The sequence below is a fragment of the Apus apus genome, chromosome 3 (assembly GCF_020740795.1).
Source record: "Apus apus isolate bApuApu2 chromosome 3, bApuApu2.pri.cur, whole genome shotgun sequence".
In the NCBI taxonomy this organism is placed as follows: Eukaryota; Metazoa; Chordata; class Aves; order Apodiformes; family Apodidae; genus Apus; species Apus apus.
In genome coordinates, this window is record NC_067284.1 from 25,178,823 (window position 1) to 25,198,437 (window position 19,615).

A 19,615-nucleotide genomic window follows, 5' to 3' on the forward strand; every position below is an offset into this window, starting at 1 on the left:
AAGTATCACTAAATGAGTCACTCTCTCTACTTCTTCCTTTTCTTCACTCCTTGTCCCAACTTTAAAGAAATTCTGAATAATATTTCACCAATTCATTCTTCTTATCAAGTCTGTGGCTGTTATTACCAGTTTGTACTCGACAGGAGTGTTTGTAGAGCATAGCAGCTCTTTGTTCACTCTGATTTCAGTGGTAGAAGGTGAGATGCTACTTTAACAACTTTCTGCCTTTTGACACTTCTGAATGCAAAGAGCTGTTATACTCTCTGTTGTGGTTTAACCCCAGCTGGCAACTAAGCACCACACAGCTGCTTTCTCATCCCCTTCCCAACACCACACCCTCCCCCTGTGGGATGGGGGGCAGAATTGGGATGGTAAAACTGAGAAAATTCATGAGTTGAACCAAAGACAGTTTAAAATGTAAAGTAAAAGCCGCACACACAAGCAAAACAAAACAAGAAATTTATTCACTGCTTCCCATCAGCAGACAGGTGTTCAGCCATCTCCAGGAAAGTAGGGCTTCATCACAGGTAACCATTACGTGGTAAGACAAACGCCATCTCGCCAAACATTACCCCCTTCCTTTTTTTTCTTCCAGCTTTCTATACTGAGCATAATGTCATATGGTATGAAACATCCCTTTGGTCAGTTAGGCTCAGTTGTCCTGGCTATGCTCGCTTCCGGCCTCCTGTGCACCTAAACACTAGCAAAGCACAGGAAGCCAAAAAGTCCTTGATTTCTCAGCAAAAGGCAAAAAAAAATAGTATATTATGAACCTTCTTCTCACACCAAATCCCACACTATATCCAAAACACAGTTATTCTAGCTACTAAGAAGAAAACTAGTTCCATTCCAGCTGGAATCAGGACACGTTCAAAAACACAACACTGTATAGTACAGTATTTTGGGGTTCCACTGAGAAATATAAGAGTGCAGAATATAGATGTTTGTCCCTTTAGACGGGTATCTCAGGGACAGTATGACTTGTTTTTAATATGCTCAATATCTACCTGTATTAAAAAACCCACAAACTTTTTTCTTGCACACCATTAGCTTATCCACAATAAAAGAACCTGAGGATATTAAACTGGTCTATTTCTGTAAGGCTCCTCAAATATACCACCTCAATCTATAATACTATCAATATTTAACATGCCATCAAAAGCACTTAAAAGTTTACTTTGTCAATAGTACATGGATAAATGTTTTTGCTCTGACATAATGATTAAAAACTTTCTGAATTTGTATTTAGATTTTTAATACCATTAAATTTTTATGACTTGATTGATTTTACTGGACACTGTGTTTCAGATTGCTTCTTCTAGTACTGAATTAGGTCGTCCTCTTCTAGCAGACATTCTCAGCTCAATAAGATCATAATAACCTGTTGTCAGAAAAATGCATGAGTATCTGCAAGGAGCAGTAAACAAGAGAGTGAAGAGTTCTACTTCTGGGTTCCAGGAATTTTCTATTACATTTGGATACAACACTCTTGTGAATTAGTCTTACCAGTCTCAATTTACTAGAATGTAGAAAGTGGGTTTTAAAAAGTTTAATATAATTTTCTCCTTTTTTTTTTTTTTTTTCCTTACAACATGCACCTCATATCTCTTCTAAGGGAATTGAAAAGTATGAGTTCTACTGTGGAAAAACATTCCAGATTTTCAAAATTGTTTTGGTAAAAAAAGAGGCGAATAAACACCAACTGAATTTTTAATAAAAAATAAGGCAATTTAGAAACACAATTCTCATTGAAATTGTGTGTCTAGTGAGCTGGACAATTACTCATTCAGACAATTAAAGCAAAAATGCACTGCACAAGTTATATCTTTAAATCCTGAAAAATTTGGTGGTAATGGTGATAGTCAGCAAATATTGGATGTTTGTCCTCCAGAATGAGAGAAAGAGACACATACTGAATAGGAATAAAGGAATTATAGTACCTTAGAATTTGTATTGCTTTGGAGGACATGGACATATCTTGACCATTTCTAACATCCACAATTCCAGATTAATGTTGAGAAACAGCCAGGGTTTAGTAAAGAACTGTGAGAATATTTGAAAACATGTCACACAGTAAAAGACTCATGGAGCTCCGTTTATTTAACTTACCAAAAAAAGGTAATGACTAAAAATCACCGTTTGTAAGCATTCATGTGGCAAACAAATTTACATTGAAAGGCTTTTTTATTTACCAGTAAAACTGTATATTGCTAGAAACTGAAGCTAAATAAATTCAAAACACACATTTTTAATAGTAAAGGTAATTAACCTGGAACAGTCTTCCCTAGATTGATGGCATGGTCTTCCATAGTCAGACTTTCTACATCATGTTTTGGTGTGTCAAGGCATACTGTACCAGCAGGAATCAAATCAGAATATTCCGCAGTCTGTTTTACAGAGTAGGGGAAAGTGGATTTCAATAGTTCATTCTGGATTACCTGAGAGATTTCAATTCATAAATCGCTTTCTCCTGGAAAATCTGAAAAGAAGGCAACAGTGAATGCTTTTACTAAAGCTTTGCCCTAGCATGGATTAAAACAGAATCTGCATTGAACAAAGGAACTGTAAAACAGACTAGGACTCAATAGTTCAGTGTTGTTTAGCCTGGAGGAAAGGAGGCTGAACAAGTAACAGAACAAGAGAAAATGGGCTCAAGTTGTGCCAGGGGAGGTTTAGATAGGATATTAGAAGAAACTACTTCACTGAAAGGGTTATCAAACACTGGCACAGGCTGCCCAGGGAGATGGTGGAATCACTATGCCTGAAGGGGATGAAAAGCCATGTAGAGGTGATGCTTAGGGACATGGTTTAAGTGCTGGACTTGGTAGAGTTAGGTTAATGGTTAGTAGGTTAATGGTTTATAAAGTTACGTTATGGTTGGACTCGATGATCTTAATTGTATTTTCCAACCAGAACCATTCTATGATTCTGTGATTCTGTAAATAATCCAGTGCCTTGGACTCCCATCTGAAGGCAAGAATGTAGTGCCCTTCCACTTAGTTGCTGGTCTGGGTATGTATTTCAGGACAAACAATGATTGATTAAATTAAGTAAATATTTGTGAATGTACAAAATATATTCCTGGGCTGCCCCCTTTCCTTTTCTTCTTTCTGACTCTGAATGTCCTAGTCACTAAATTACAGACTGCTTTTCCCAGTACCAGCTCTCAGCTTTACATTTATCTACACTATAGCACAGCTTTGAGATAAGACATCCTCCTAGTAAATGACAGGCTTGGGTTTGACTCCACTCTGGATTTTAGGTAACAGAGCCCTCCCATGTAAAGTGCTCTAATCAATAGGCCATTGGTGGAAATCAGTGCCTTTTTTTGCCTCCTTATTGGAATGGATACCTCTTTGGTGAACTTCCTTTGTGCTGAGAGTAGTGGTACCCACCTGCATTAGGTGTGGTCAGACTGACAGCTATGTTACATTCCAGAGTTTAGGACTTCTTTCTGAATGGTGCTGGAAGTTAGGAAGAAGCTAGGCTCATAATTAATCCTCTAAGTATCACTTCAAAGAGAGGGAATTATATTAATCCAGTCATCTTCAGTCTGATAAAGCCCATCAAGCAGAAGCTTTCTGAATTTATTTCTTAGGCTAAGCCATCTAACTTTCCCTTAAATCCTACTTTAAGAGCTCAGGTGGCACTCATACACCCAAGTATATGCTCATCCATATTGCCCAATTTCAGAAGTAGTTCAGGTATGCAATAAATGAAGTTTTAGAGAAAGTTAATTAGGAAGTTAATTAGGAAATTTATATGATGGAAATAAATAACAGTTTGCCAAAGTAAAAAAAGAAACAGTGATGAAATCAGGTTCACTTTAGTTTTCAGTCTTTGGTGTTCATATCATCCACTGCCATTTTTTTTTCAATTTAAGAAAGATTGTTCTGCTTTCAAAATGTAAAAAAAAATCCTGACTTTTGTTATCACAGATATACTGGTCCTTTTTTATCTGGTACAAATTAATTTATATTAAATAGTCGAATTTGAGACTTGTCTTGTAGGATGATTTTTCATGCAAAAGCTGCACCTGTATAAACCATTCTAAATTCCAAATAGGGACTGGGACAAGAAAAGACATTCACATGTTGTCCAACTTAAGGAGTCCCTTGGTAACCATCCAGGATGAATTCTATTTCAATTTCATATGTAAAATTGTAAGAACAGTAATACACTAAGGATAAAATAGCAAATAGTTCTATTAAAAATTCTAGTTGTTTCTGATAATCTTGTCATTCTTTTCTGCAGAAAAAAAGGTTTCACTATATGTATTCTATGCAATAAAATTTTAAACATTTCAAAAAGTGAACTGTGTGTCATTACTGAAGTTTGAAAATCAAATACCAATAAAACTGTGGGTATTTATTATGAAGCCTTCAAATCCTTCAAATTCTGCAAAGCATGATCTTATAAAAAACTGTTTAAAAGTGGCAGCTTGAAAGTTATGGAACACAGGAAAAGTTCATATGATGCTTCCTTTAATGAATCTATGAAGCCAAAAAAGCTCTTGCAGACTCATTATTTAAATAAATAAATAGATAGATAGATAGATAGATAGATAGATAGATAGATAGATAGATAGATAGATAGACAGATAGATAGATTAGAATTTGCTGAAATTAATTAAGTGCAGCAAAAACCAAAACTGCCAGATGAAAAAAGAAAAAAAAATATTATTTTAAAAATTTTAGCTAACTAATAATGCTGCCAGATAAGTTTATTGGTTGTTTTATGGGTGAAATACTGTCTTTCTAATTCTTTAAATATTTCACTGGTCTTGTTGTAATACAAAAAGATGTGAACAATTATGAAACATATTGAGGACACATGATAAAAGTCATATAAGTGTAGCTTAGTAATTTATATTTTCTAAAAATTTTATGGGTGGAACATATGTGAGTTGAAGAGATTGTTCTTGACTTGGAAAAGAAAAACAAAATACAGATGAAATAATATTTTTTAAATTACATTATATGGGGTTTTTAGTCTGATGGATAAGTCATTCAGATTTTCCCATTTAAGAAAATTCCTCTGTATTTCACTAAGTTCAAAAGCACCCTTCTGGGAAAGGCATAAAGCATGCTATATAGCTAGACTAGATCTCTGTGCATGCTGATTACAGTTGCTGCTGGATACCTTAAAACAGAATGGAGAGTTTTTTTACTATCCCCTAGCTTTTCACAAAATTTTCAGGAAATAATTGATTGTCTTGGAAATCTCTTCTCTTTATAATTTGTCCAAATTGTCCAAATGATTACAAACTTATTCTAAGGGCATTAGCACATAAACATTAGCCTATATTTACTTAAGTAGTTACGTAACTACTAATGAAAAAGACAAAAAAGCAAATGTGTACTTCCTGGTATAGGTATAAAAAGGAGTTGGTTGGTTTACAAACCACACAGTGAATTATGCATGAGTTAGGAAACTAAAAGGACAGCATCCTTTGAGCTCTGTACTGGTATTAAAGGTCTGTGTTTAGTTCTACCAGCACCAGTGGAATTTTAGCTATTTCCACCAGAAAATCTGATATACTGACAGCTACTGAAGAGTCTTCTTTCACCAAAGTAGTGGGGACTTACGTATTTCATAGACTTATAAAATGATTTGGGTTGGAAGGGACCCAGCCCCCTGCAGTGAGCAGGAATATCTTCACCTAGATAAGGTTTCTCAGATCCCCATCCAACCTGACCTTGGATGATTCCAGGCATGAAGCATCTGCTCCCTCGCTGGGTAACCTGTGCCAGTGTTTCACCACTGTCATTGTTAAAAATTCTTCCTTGTATCTAGTCTGAATGTAGCTTCTTTTAGTTTAAAACCATGAATCCTTGCCCTGTCACTACAGGCCCTGCTAAAAAGTTTGTTCTCATCTTTCTTATAGGCCTGCTTCAGATACTGGAAGGCTGCTATAAGGTCTTCCTGGAGCCTTCCAGTCTCCTGGATGTACAACCCTAACTCTCTCAGCCTGTCTTCACAAGAGAGGTGCTCCAGCCTTCTGACCATTTTTGTGGCCCTCCTCTGGACCTGTTCCACCAAGTCCTCATCTTTTCTGTGCTGAGGTCTCCAGAACTGGGCACAGTACTGCAGGTGGGGTGTCACCAGAGTATAATGGAGAATCACCTCCCTTGACCTCCTGGTCACACTTCTTTTGATGCAGCCCAGGACATGGTGTTCTGGGCTGCAAGTGCACATTGCTGGTTCATGTCCATCTTTTCAACCTCACCAGTATCCCCAAGTCCTTCATCATCCAGCTGATCTCAATCCCTTCATCCCCTAGCCTGTATTGATACCAGGGGCTGCCCTGACTCATGTGCAGGACCTTGCAGTTGGTCTTGTCTAACTCATAAGTTTCACATGAACCTAACTCTTGAGCTTGTCCAGGTCCTCCTGGGTGGCATCCCATCACTCACTTGTGTCAACAAGACCACTCAGCTTGCCGTCATCTGCAGACTTCAGGGAAGCTGTCTCCTATGCTGCATGTACTGTGAGATTAGCAGATGGATCTGATGTTGTTGTGGCAGCACACGTTCTTTTCTGTAAGAGGTTTCTTTCCTCTAACTATCAGATTATTTCCTTTGTATACCCCAGCAGTGACTGCTAGAAGTTGAAATCCTAGTGATGTGTGGCTGGAAATAGTAGTGAACAATAGTCAAAGATTGTTTTTACAATACCCGAGATCCAGAATAGCCAAAGATAAGGAAATAATTCTTTCTGTTTCACAGTTATCAAATAATTACTTTATGGAAGGTAATTTAAAGTGATATAATCTTTTCTATGTAACAGTTAGTTAGAAAAACTGATGACAGCCCTGAAACATGTGAGTAGGCCCTGCTGAACAGAAGCGTAGCTGTGGAGGATAGATTCAAAGAAGAAATGTGAAATTAATTAAAAAGAGGTGATATTTACATAAATGTATGCATTAACTTTCCAAACAAAATTAAAAGCAGAATAATTATTATATGTGGTTTGAGTGAGTTCCAGCATCCTTTTTTTCCATAAGAAATTATTAAAAAGCACAACATTGATGGACATGGAGCATTATAGCACTCACAGGCTGTACCTGTATTGATGGCTTTATAAAAATGTTCTGCCATTAACATTTTCTCTTTGCTGAAGCTCTCTGGATTTTGGCACTAAAGGTCTTGATCCTACTGTAAGTTGTATGCATATAGCTGCTAAACTTAGCCTTCCATATCTGCTCAAGGCCTCTGGGTAAAATAATTATTATATCCCTGCCAGGATTTTTGGTCTTCAGATATTGCAATTATGTAAGCCTTAGTCTGGTTCTCCATATCTTTCACCCAGCTGGGAAACAGATATTTTTGTAACACTATCCTTTCTTTATTTTCCTGTGTAGTTTCAGATAAAACCTTCCTAGAAAAAACTTCTGATATCATCTAAATTAAAAATAAATAAATAAAATATAATATAATAAAATATAATATCAACTCTTGTGCAGCAGGAAAACTATGATATTGTCACCATCACAGAAACGTGGTGGGATGACTCACGTGACTGTAATCAATGGATACAAGCTCTTCAGAAGGGATAGGCAAGGAAGGAGGAGTGGTGGACATGCCCTGTATGTTAGGGAGTGCTATGAATGCCTCAAAGTTAATGATGCTGACAATAGTAATGAATGTTTATGGGTAAGAATCAGGGGGAAGGCCAACAAGGCAGATATTGTGGTGAGAGTCTGTTATAGACCACCTAACCAGGATGAAGAGACAAAGTATTCTCTAGACAACTGAGTGGAGTCTCTCGATCACTTGCCCTTGTCCTTGTTGGGGACTTCAACTTCCCAGATGTCAGCTGGAAACATAATACAGCATAGAGAGAACAGTCCCAGAGATTCCTAGAGTCTATGGAGGATAACTTGCTGACTCAGCTGGTGGGGGAGCCTACCAGGAAAGGTGCCCTGCTGTTTGTCAGCAGGGATAGGCTTGTGGAGAGTGTGATAGTCAGAGGCTGTCTTGGGCATAGTAACCATGACAAATTTCTCTGTCCTTGGAAAAATAAGGAGGAGGGTCAGCAGAACTGCCACCTTGGATTTCCAGCAGGCAAACTTTGACCTGTTTCAGAGACTGGTTGACAGAGTCCCTTGGGAGGTAGTCCTGAAGGGCAAAGGTGTCCAAAAAGGCTGGGCATTCTTCAAGAAGGAAGTGTTAAAGGAATGAGCTATTCCCTTGTGCTGAAAGAGGGGTTGGTAGAGAAGAAGATACTCCTGGCTAAATAAAGACATCTGGCTATTACTCAGGAAAAAAAAAAAAAAAATAGGAGACTATACGGCCTTTGGAAAAGGAGACAGGCCACTCAGGATGACTACAAGGATGTTGTGAGACTATGCAGGGAGACAGCTGGGAGAGCCAAAGCCCAACTTGAAATCAACCTGGCTGCAGCTGTCAAAGACGACAAGAAATCTTCTATAAATATATTAATAACAAAAGCAGGACTAAGGAGAAACTCTGTCCCTTAATGAATGCAGGGGGAGACATAGTGATGAGAGATGTGGAGCAGGCTGAGGTACTTAACACCTTCTTTGCTTCAGTCTTTAGTAATAGGACCGGTTGTTCTCTGGATACCCAGTCCCCCAAGCTGGAAAATAGGGATATGGAGCAGTTTGAAGCCCCTATAATCCAAGAGGAGATGGTTAGTAAACTGCTGCACCACTTGGACACACAGAAGTCTATGGGGCCAGATGGGATATACCCAAGGATATTGAGGGAGCTGGCAGAAGTGCTCATCAAGCCACTTTCCATAATTTATCAGCAGTCCCAGGCAACCAGAGAGGTCTCAGTAGACTGGAGTTTGGCAAATGTGAACCCTAAGCACAAGAAGGGTTGAAAAGAAGATCCAGAAAACTACAGGCCTGTAAGTCTGACCTCGGTGCCAGGGAAGATTATGGAGCAGACCATCTTGAATGCCATCATGCAGCACATGCAGGACAACCAGGTGATCAGGCCCCATCAGCATGGGTTCATGAAATGCAGGTCCTGCTTTACAAACCTGATCTCATTCTACGACAAGGTGACCCATTTAATAGGTGAGGTAAGGACTGTGGATGTCATTTACCTGGACGAGGATCACAACAAACCCATGCAATGCTGCAGACTTAGGGAAGAGTGGCTGGAAAGCTGCCCAAAGGAAAAAGACCTGGGGTTACTGGTGGATAGTCATCTGAATATGAGCTAGCAATGTGCCCAGATGGCCAAGAATGTCAGCTGCATCAGAAAAAAGTGTGGCCAGCAGGACTAGGGAAGTGATTGTCCCCCTGTACTTAGCACTGGTGAGTCCACACCTCAAGCACAGTGTTTAGTTTGTGGGGCCCTCACTACAAAAAGGACATTGAGGTGCTGGAGCATGACCAGAGAAAGGCAACGAAGCTAATAAGAGGTCTGGAGAACAAGCCTCATTAAGGGTGGCTGAGGGAACTGAGGTTGTTTAGTCTTGATTAAAGGAGGCTGAGGGGAGGTATTTAAGAGACCTATACATATGGTGCTCAGGAACATAGTTTAAGCAATGGAACTGGTAGCATTAATTTAATGATTGGCAGAGTTAGGTTGTGGTTGGTTTCAATGATTTTAAAGGTCTTTTCCAAACAGAACGATTCTGTGATCTTGTGATTCCATGATATCCATATTTATGTTTATAATTGATGACTCTAAATATATGTAAATAATTGTCCCTGTTCCAGAGCTTATTACTTAAACAGAGATAATTTTTTAAAAAACCACGTTTTTTACAAAACTACCATATCTGAGAACAATCTAGCAATATTCCCTATGGCAAAGACCAGGAAGATCCCATGAAGTGTCTTGCTTTTCCAGTGCTCACCCCAGCCTGTTGCTGAGGGATTACTCACAAATGTTAGAACATCGAACCTTTACTCAGCATTTTTTTCCCAAAACCTACATTTAGGGTGCTAGTTCATCATGCTCCTGAACTCTGAACAGAATAAGAATACATATTCAGTATTTGCCAATTAAGCTACAAGAAATTAATTTTTTACACCCTTCTTTGCCACCTCTCAGATTTGTAGGAAGTCATTCTCTCTTTCCTGAGCACTTTTTGCTTAAATTTAGGTTAAGTTTGCAGAACAATTTTCAAAGTTCAGGTTGTAAATCATCGAGTAGTTTGGGTTGGAAAAGACATTTATAGGACATCTAGTCAATTCCCCCTGCAGTAAGCAGGGACATCTTTAATTAGACCAGGATGTTCAGAGCCCCGTCCAACCTGAGCTTGGATTCTTCCAGGGATGAGACATCTACCACCTCTCTTGGTAACGCGTGCCAGTGTTTCACTACCCTCATTGTGAAAAAAGTCTTCCATATATCTAGTGTAAATCTACCCTCTTTTAGTTTAAAAACATTAAACCTTGTCCTGTCACTATAGTCCTTGCTGAAGAAGTCATGCTATAGCAAAGCTCAGGAGGGACTTTTTTATAAGGGCTTGTAGCAACAGGACAAGGGGTAATGGCTTTAAACTGAAAGAGGGGAGATTTAGGTTAGACATTAGGAAGAAATTCTTTACTGGAACAGGTTGCCCAGGGAAGTCATGAATGCCCCAACCCTGGAAGTGTTCAAGACCAGATTGGATGGGGCATTGAGCAATCTGGTTTTAAGGTCCAATCCAAACCATTCCATGATTCTGTGATTCTTACAAGCCTGCTTTAAGGACTGGAAAGCTGTGATAAGGTGTGCCTGGAGCCTTCTCTTCCCCAGGCTGAACAACCCCAACTCTCTCAGCCTTTCCTCACAGGAGAGGTGCTCCAGCCCTCTGACTGTTTTTGTGGCCCTCTTCTGGACCCAATCCAATGTGTCCATGTCTTTCCCACACTGAGGACTCGAGAGTTGGTCACAGAATTGCAGATGGGGTCTCACCAAAGTGGAGTAGAAAACCTAGAGACCTTCTCACAACCTGCTAAACAAGTAACTACACCATGGCAGCAGGGGAAAAGGTCTTACATGCAATACATTGTCCTCCTCGTGTGATAATTTCCACAGGCCCAAGAGGAAGGCTTTGCAATAAGAAATCTGTAAGGAATTCCCCAGGTGAACATTCTCTGATGGGATTTTCTTTTCAGACAACCTTTTTCAAAAAGTGAAGCCACATTGAATAAGGCATACCTCCACAGCTCCATCAGAAAAAAATGTACTTCTGATGTGAACTGAGACTGCTATCTGTATTCTTGCTGCTAGTAATATTTTAAAATGTGATGGAGCAGATATCAGCATCTCTGTCATGGAGATAAGAATAGATGAGAGAGGGTTTGCTACTCTGTTGTTCTTCTTATCTGATCCAAAAATCTTTGAAAATATAGAAAAGATTTTTTTGAACTGAAGTTAATGATTTTTTCCAATAGGTAAACAGTTTTTACTGTCATTCTTTATGTATTTTTGGGTTTTAATTAAAAAACAAAACAAAACACACTATTCTTCTTCTTTGTGAAGTTATTTTTTTTTTGCTAGTTTGCTTTTAAAGTTTTCAGCTTTAAGAGGGAATTTTCCCAACTTTGTCTCTAGAGAAAAGATCGACATTATAATATTTCTATTACTGTGAGTTTACAGAAAACAGTTCTGCTCTAGGAATAAACAGGATCTGTATTCATCTTGGCTGACAACATGAGGACTGTTTTATAGATGAGACCAGCAGAGGAACGTTAGTTTATTTAATTCTCTAACAACAAAGGTGTAAACTGCAATTAGTCACTAGGTGATTATGCAGCTAAAGGTAAATGCTAGGGGAACTTCAAAAGCACAAAGTTAGATGCTCTGCTAGATTCAACAGCACCTGAGCAGCATTTTGTGAATGAATGTGACTAGTGAGTGTCAGAATAAGGCACCAAAGAAGTGCATGAGTCCTGTTTATAAGCCTGGCCCAAAAGCTTGCTTTACTTGTTTGATTGTTGCCTTGAGCTCCCCAGTGAATGTTTCTATTATTTGGTACTCGTTCCCTTTAGATCAGACAGAGCCAAAAACAAAAGCATACAGAGCTATTAAGGAGAAGAAAGAAGGAAGGGTGTTCCTTTCCAGAATCACGTGCAGTGATTTGGCCTTTTGCTGCTGTTAATTGCATGAAGGAAAAAGTCTTTCCAGCTCTGCTTTAGTATTATAACTGTGCTTGTCTGTTCTGAAAAACAAGAGTGGTACTACATAGAAATATGCTCTTTTTATGAGCGGTTTCTGTGGGAGCAACCAATAGAGCACCTTTTGTTGCATTAGGAGCCTTGGTCACTGCAGCTTGCACTTCCAAAGGAGACAGCAGTTTAAGACAGCAGTTTATCAAGTAGCATAGCTACAGTGGCACTGGAGATCCTCCACCTGGTCACATATTGAGATGCCAAATGGTTTTCTAAGTTTCTATGACTCAAACTGGCTCAGAGAAAGAAAAGCCATGTTTGAAGTTTCATACTTTTTACAGTATAAAGTATTCATCATTCAGTTTAGTGTAAGGTTTTCACCTCTCAGAAAAGTTTTAATTAAATCAGTCTGATCCATTGTGTGCCTGTGTGTGTGAGAAAGATATTGAGAAAGAACCCATATAATTTTAACTTGAGGTTTCATTTTTAATGCTCTCACCTGAAAAAAAAAAATAATGTATTTATACCACGTTTCAGGTAGTATTGAAAAACTGCATTCTGAGAAAAAAATTGTCAAATGTTCTTGAAATTTGTCTTTCCCAGTTCCTGAAAACAATGAGCCCAGCTAGGGACCTCTGCATTTATATGTTTAGATACGGGCTGAGATTTCAGGTGACCATTTTGGCAATTCCATTCTTACAGTTTGCCTCTTGAGAATACACTTTATTTCAAACATTATGAACATGCTATCCTTCATCATCAAAAGAGGCAGAAGACAAAACCCAACAAGTGCCTCATTGAATCAAAAAGGGAAAAGTATTATATGCAACCATGAGCTTACATGAGCCATGGAAGATGTGTAAAGAAATTGATTCCTGAGCCAGGGCTGCAGTGCTTATTCTGGAAGGGGTTCTTTGGAGCCTTTACATACATATTGCTTGCAGGATACATAAAAGAAAATCAGATTGGCAAGAGCTCTTTTCCTATACCTCAACAGTCCACAGATTTTGGGACACTTTCCTCTCATGAATTCCCTGGTGGAAGCTATGGCTAAAATTCTACCTTTAAGAGTAAAAGAAGGTCTAAATCTTAAATCAAAAGAAAACTTCTAAAGTTACCAAAAAAGCTCCCATATGGCATTAGGCACCGGTGTTAGGCAACAGAACTGTTTCCATTAAAAGATTCAATCCATCTGAATGTATTTGTGTATAATTTGAATGACTGAGTTTGTGGTTACACAGTCAGTTTAATCTAAGACAGCGCTTTTCTGCAACTTTAAAGTCAGCAGTGCCAGCTATGGCTCCTGGAAATGTTTGTGCTGGTGTTAAGTTTTTGCAATCACAGTGGAAGTCAAATCAGTGAATATAATTGGATGAAATCTAGCTGGGTCCAAAAAAAATTTTCATATCCATATCTATATCCATACCCAGTTTTATAACCAATCATTTGCCAACTCCCACTCCCATGGCACCAAAACTGATATGGAAATAAGGAGAGACAATGAAACAAGGTGAGGCCACAGTTTTGACAACAACCTAAATTTATATTAATTTAAAATGACTGCATAATCATGTCTTTTTATAAAGCAGTCATCAAGATTCCCTCTGCAATCAAGGCTGAAGAAGGCAGATCCAGAGGGTGATTCATCCCCTTTATTTTAGGAGAGAATGAATCACCCTCTAGAGTTGCTTTTCTCCTGATTATGGATGGACAAAGCCTGATTTAGACCCCTTACTTTTGTTAACTGGAGAGACTGTGTCCAATCCTTGCTAGCTGTGCAAATGGAAAGGAGGACATTTAAAGGAGAGATATTTTTTAAATAATTTATGAGTGTTTTACTGATGTTTGATACCACCATTTAGATATGTTAACATTTAAAGTGAAAAGAACTGGGTTTTTGTATGATACAGAAGTATTTATTTAGTGAACTGGAAAACAAATGAGTGTAAAATGCTTCTCTAGAAGACATGGTGTATTTTAGCTTATAGTGTAAATTGTACTCTAAAGAACATACAAATTTTGCTATGCTTTACACCTAAGGTTATGGAATGCATCAGAAAAGAAAGAGTCATATGTTTCATAGCAAATGAGAAAACAGTCCCTAAAATGGAAGAAATAGTTAAACTCTAGACTAAAGAGGGTTGAGGTTGAATAGTTTCCATGATTTACCCAGGATTTAAGGTATTTTTATATCAGAGCATGTTAATTGCTGTTCTCAATCACACGGTTATTAAAAATGACCAGCATGGGATACACAACTCCTTTAAGGAAGGTGGAGGGGAAATTAAAAATATTTTACTTGGAAGCAGCTGAGGTAGTGCAAGGTAATAGTTCCTCAGTCTCTTAACCCATGCTAGGTTTTATGTGCCAGAATGGTCATGGGCACAAAGGCTAGAGAACAGATTTACTAGCTGTAATTAAACAGGCTTTAATTCAACAGTCTGCAATGCCTTAAACCAAGGCATACTTCTTATGCTGGTTATCAGCTGGAGACTTCGGAACAGGAAGCAGATCTCCAGCTTTTTTTTCCAAGATCCTGGTTGTTTCCGTTCTTTTCCATTATTATTTGTTGTTTGTTTTTTTTCCCCAGCTATGGACTGATCTCAGGTCTCTACAGACTGTGTGTACATACAGATATATATATGTGTGTGTGTGTGTGTGTTTGTATGTCTTTTGCTTGGTAGGCTAGGACAGCTGTCTAATTATTGCATTGGACGTGATCTCCACTGGGACTCATAAGATACATCTGTGTCCATAAACAAAACTGGTCAGACACTATTTTTTGACACACTTGACATCCATCCAGTAAGCTCTCTAACTAGCATCCAAACTACTTTAGGAATGGTGTCTCATCCCTACCATGCAATGATTAGGTGTAAATTGTCATCTGCCTAAAATGCAACCTGTCCTAAGAAAGAATTATACCAGAGACTGTGCTAACACTTCAACTTTATGGACAATGACTCATGCCCACACAAACTTGGGAACTTGTGGTAAGGTGGAAGGAAGATATGACTGGACTATGGGCAAAGAAAATACTGTACTTTGCAACCAAAAGTTTGGAGGGAAAGAGCATTAATACCCATTCTCAGAAAAAGAACAGTATATATATATGCCCCATAAAATACCTGACTTACGTCACCTTGCTTCCCTGCTAATGGGAACAAAGAAAGAGAAGTTCAAGGATTTCCTAATTGCTAGAACTGACTAATACTGTAATGGAAAACAGAAACCTTGGAGCTCTTTTAAAAAATCGGGAAGTGTAACTCCATGTATGTAAATGTTTAAGAGTAGTTTTGACCAACAGCTAGTCAGAGAGTTCTAGGCTATATTTATACACATTTGTCTTTTTTTGTGTGAGACTGAAATACAATAGGGCCTCTCTTGTTATTATGGTTATACAAAACCTGAAGTTATTATATCTACAGCATTGAAACAGGAGTCCTGGCTAAGAATGGTGAGACTGTAAATTTTCACTCAGAGAGGGTTCAAAAATACCAAACTTATCAGCAAATAGGTGGAATGTTGCTAAAATTGCTTCATTTGCCCTTGAAGTACAAACATAGACATAAAGTCGCTTGAAGCATAAATTTTCCTCTAACAGAAACAAGGGTATTATAATGTAGTTTTCCATAGGCATTTTAAGAGTATAGAAAGAGTATTTAAAGACAGAAGTATTTCAGGTATCAACATTGATAAAAAATTGCAAACTATAAAAATTATTAAGTACTTCAGAGATGAAACAGCTCACTTAGTAAAACTATCAGAGAAGTACTGCACTATATACTCTTCCCTCAGTAATAAAAGTTTTTAGTAAACTTTTTGTACTTTTCCAGTAGAGTCTTTTTTCTCCCCTAGACCTAAAGTTTATATTAGTTTTCTTAATATGTAGCTTTTTTTTCAAATTATGGAAATTTTAACTTATTGAGCAGATAAAGGTAACTAATAGTCAACACTGTCTTGCAGAAAAGCTGAGAATTACAAACTAGTGTCATATTTCTTAATTACTGTTTTACCAGGGTAGAGTTTAATGTTAAATTAAATTTATTTATTAATGCTGTGTAATCTGAATATCCTGATGGAAATTACTTCAGAAAACAGGCTGAAAGCAAAGTTCAGGGAAAGTGATATTACCCAGGGACCATCTTGGGCTTTTGAAACACACTGCACAAGCACTAAAACATAGTTTTTAAAGAGCCTGTAAGTTTGAGTTTACTTGCACCAGTCTGTAAAAGTTTATCTAGTATGTGATGTTAACTGGGACAAACCCAGCTGAAGCACTTCAAAGAACACTCCACATTTATCATTTCAAGTAGGCTCAACAATCTGACTGCATATTATGATCCACTATGGCAGTAAAAATCACACAATTATCCTTCAGACAACACGTCATGCAGGTTATATCAGGCAGCCCAGTACTCAGCACAAGAGATAAGGATTCAGAGAAAGTCCCAAGCCTTTGTTCTAACTAAAATAAACTCTGCAGTCATAAAACAGAGATTTCAAAATGTTCCTTGAATGCACGCTTTTAAAGATGTTTTGTGCAGGAGAACCTCCTTTTTAGAATGCATCTCATGTGGCATCCCATTGTATTAATCTCTGCATCACCTTCCAGCACGAACTGTGACAAGTTTTTAAAAGTATCTGTGTCATGAAAGATGTAATCTTATTTCCATTAAATTGAATTAATTCACCTTTTCTTTCCTGCTGAGATTTCTACAAGTGGAGACTCCAGCTACTTTAGACCTGCAGAGTGGAATAGAATGAACTTTGCTGTTACAGAAAGACTGCAATAATAGAAGTATCCCAAAATATTTCATAGTATAAAATAGATGGACTCATTCCTAGACTGCAGAATCAATTTTGTATTTCTTATATTCAATATCTTGGATGTCTATCCTACGTAACATTAGTTTGCAGAACTTAGATTGGCCAATTGGACAAGGTTTTACATTTCAAGCAACATCAAGTCTTAAAAGTACAGAAAAACTGTGTTTCAGCCTCACTTCTAGATAGCAGTAATATTGCACATGAGGAACAAAAACATGGCAGCAAAAACTGCTCCACAGAAAATGGGAACGTATTGACACCTGAATTAGCTTTGCCAAAAAAAAAGCTCCACAAAAAACCCTAAAAAACCAAACCAAACCAAAAAACACCCCAGAAACAAAACAAAACAAAACAAAAAACAAACAAACAAACAAAAAACCCACAACAAAACAAAACAAATGCAACAAAAAAACACATTCAGACTGTGTAAGTTCACGCCCTGTCTTTTCTCCAAACAAATGTTAGAAGCACTTGCATCCTAAATCTCTGACACTTGACTTCACAAGTTCTCAAAGTGTTGTTCAAATGAAATTATTAATACAAACTTTTTTTTTTTTTTCCTCCAGTACTCTGTTTAGAACACCTGTATCTGTATTCTGTGTGTTCTGTGTACCTGATGGTTGTCAATCATCTGCAGGTCAATTTCATATGTACTGGTAAATTTTAGATGTATCTACAAAATTCTGTGACTTCACTGGATCATTTTACTTACTATGTCTAAACGTCTTCCTTTATGTCGTGTTAGTATGCTCAGCCTTATACCTTCCTTATTTTCATATGACTGACTTCATTTGATCTCAGCTTATGGCATATCTTTCTCTTTTGATGTGTTCTTCCTTTCCTGTCTAGTTTTTGCATCCTTATGGGCAGCTGCTTGGCTGGCTTTATACACTGAGGATCAATATAATGGCATATTTTTCATAACAAGTCTATTTTATTTACTTTTCTATGTTATATTGGGTTTACATGGCAAGGGTTTTGGTAGCAGGGGTGGCTGCAGGTTGGCTTCTGTGAGAAGATGCCAGAAGCTGCCTCCAAGTTGGACAGAGCCAATTCCAACTGGGCCCAAGACAAGTCCACTGCTGGCCAAAGCTGAGTCCATCAGCAAGACTGGTAGCACCTTCCTGGTAACATATTTAAGAAAGAGTTAAAAAAACCTGTGCAAGAGCAGCTGAGAGAGAGGAGTGAGAACACATGAGAGAAACAACTCTGCAGACATCAAGGTGAAAAAGGACGTGGAGGAGGTGCTCCAGGCTCTGGAGCAGAAATTCCCTTGCAGCCCATGGTGGAGCAGATATCCACATGCAGTCCATGGAGGACCCCATGCCAGAGCAAGTGGATGCACTCAAAGGAGGCTGTGACCCTCAGGACCTGTGGCCTGTGGAGAAGAACCTATGTAGGAGCAGGTCTTCAGGAAGGACTTGGGACCCTGTGGTGGACCTACACTGGAGCAGTCTGTTCATGAAAGGCTGCACTCCATGGAAAGGATGCATGTTGGAGCAGTTTTTAAGGAACTTAAATGGGAGTGACCCCATAATGGACCACAGAAAAAGTGTAAGGAGGAAGGAGTTGCAGCAATGAACTGACTGCAAACCTCATTGAGGTTTTTACTTCATTGGTAAAATTGAGCCTTAGAAGAAAGGAGGGGTGAGAGGAAGGCAGGTTTTTTTAGATTTGTATTTATTTCTCATTATCCTGCTCTGTTTAATTGGCAACAAATTAAAATAATTTCCCCAAACCATCTGTTTTGCTTGTGAAAGTAATTGCTGAATGATCTTCTTGTCTTATCTCAACATGTGAGCCTTTCTTTGGTCATATTTTCCTTCAAGTGTCCTGTTCAGGAGGGGGAGCAATAGAGCATCTTGGTGGGTGTTCAGCAGCTAGCCAAGGTCAATTCCACACAAAACCTGGTATTTCTTAATCTTTATTTCAGTATTAAGCAAAAGCCCCTCCCAGCTGGATGCCTTCCTGGAAATATTGTATGTTTTCTATTATTTTAATATCTCCAGGGATATCTCTGACCTCCCTGAGAAAATTATTTTTATTTAAAATGTAAGCAATATTTAGAACATAGATGTGAAGAGACAGGAGTGGTAAATGGTAAAATCAGCCCAACTTTGGCTTCATTATTTGAAGTGGCAGAAGGCCACTGTTAGGGCAGCTAACCCATATGGGACATCAGGTTAGCACTTTCACCACCATCAGCAAGCCCAGAGTAGAAGTCACGAACACCTAAAAAGGACACAGGTTTCCAAACAAGCTCTCCTCTCCCAGTGCAGTAAATACATTTTAGGGTGGTTTTTCTACCTAAGAAGACAACAATTACAACTTCTCATTGTATTTTTCTTCATTTCAGTACCCTCCTGTTGTGTCTTGGTTAAGACAAGACTGTAATCCTGGAAGGCTCTGTCACGATCCGCAACTTACTTATGTCCCTTTTTGGAGAGATTTTAATTTATCGGGATAGGCCCAGAGGTCCGTGCGCGGCGCTCGCCTCTCACAGAGGAGCAGTGAACTTCAGCGCTGACTTTTTGAGTGAGACACTTGTCTGATACTCACCCATGCTTCTAATAAAAGCAGCCAACTCCCAACTGGAATTTACGAATCTACGTTTTATTAATGGAATAAACAAACCAGTTTGGGGCAGGAGGTTCAAAGAGCAATAACAGCAATAATAATGATAAGGAATAATGGAAAACA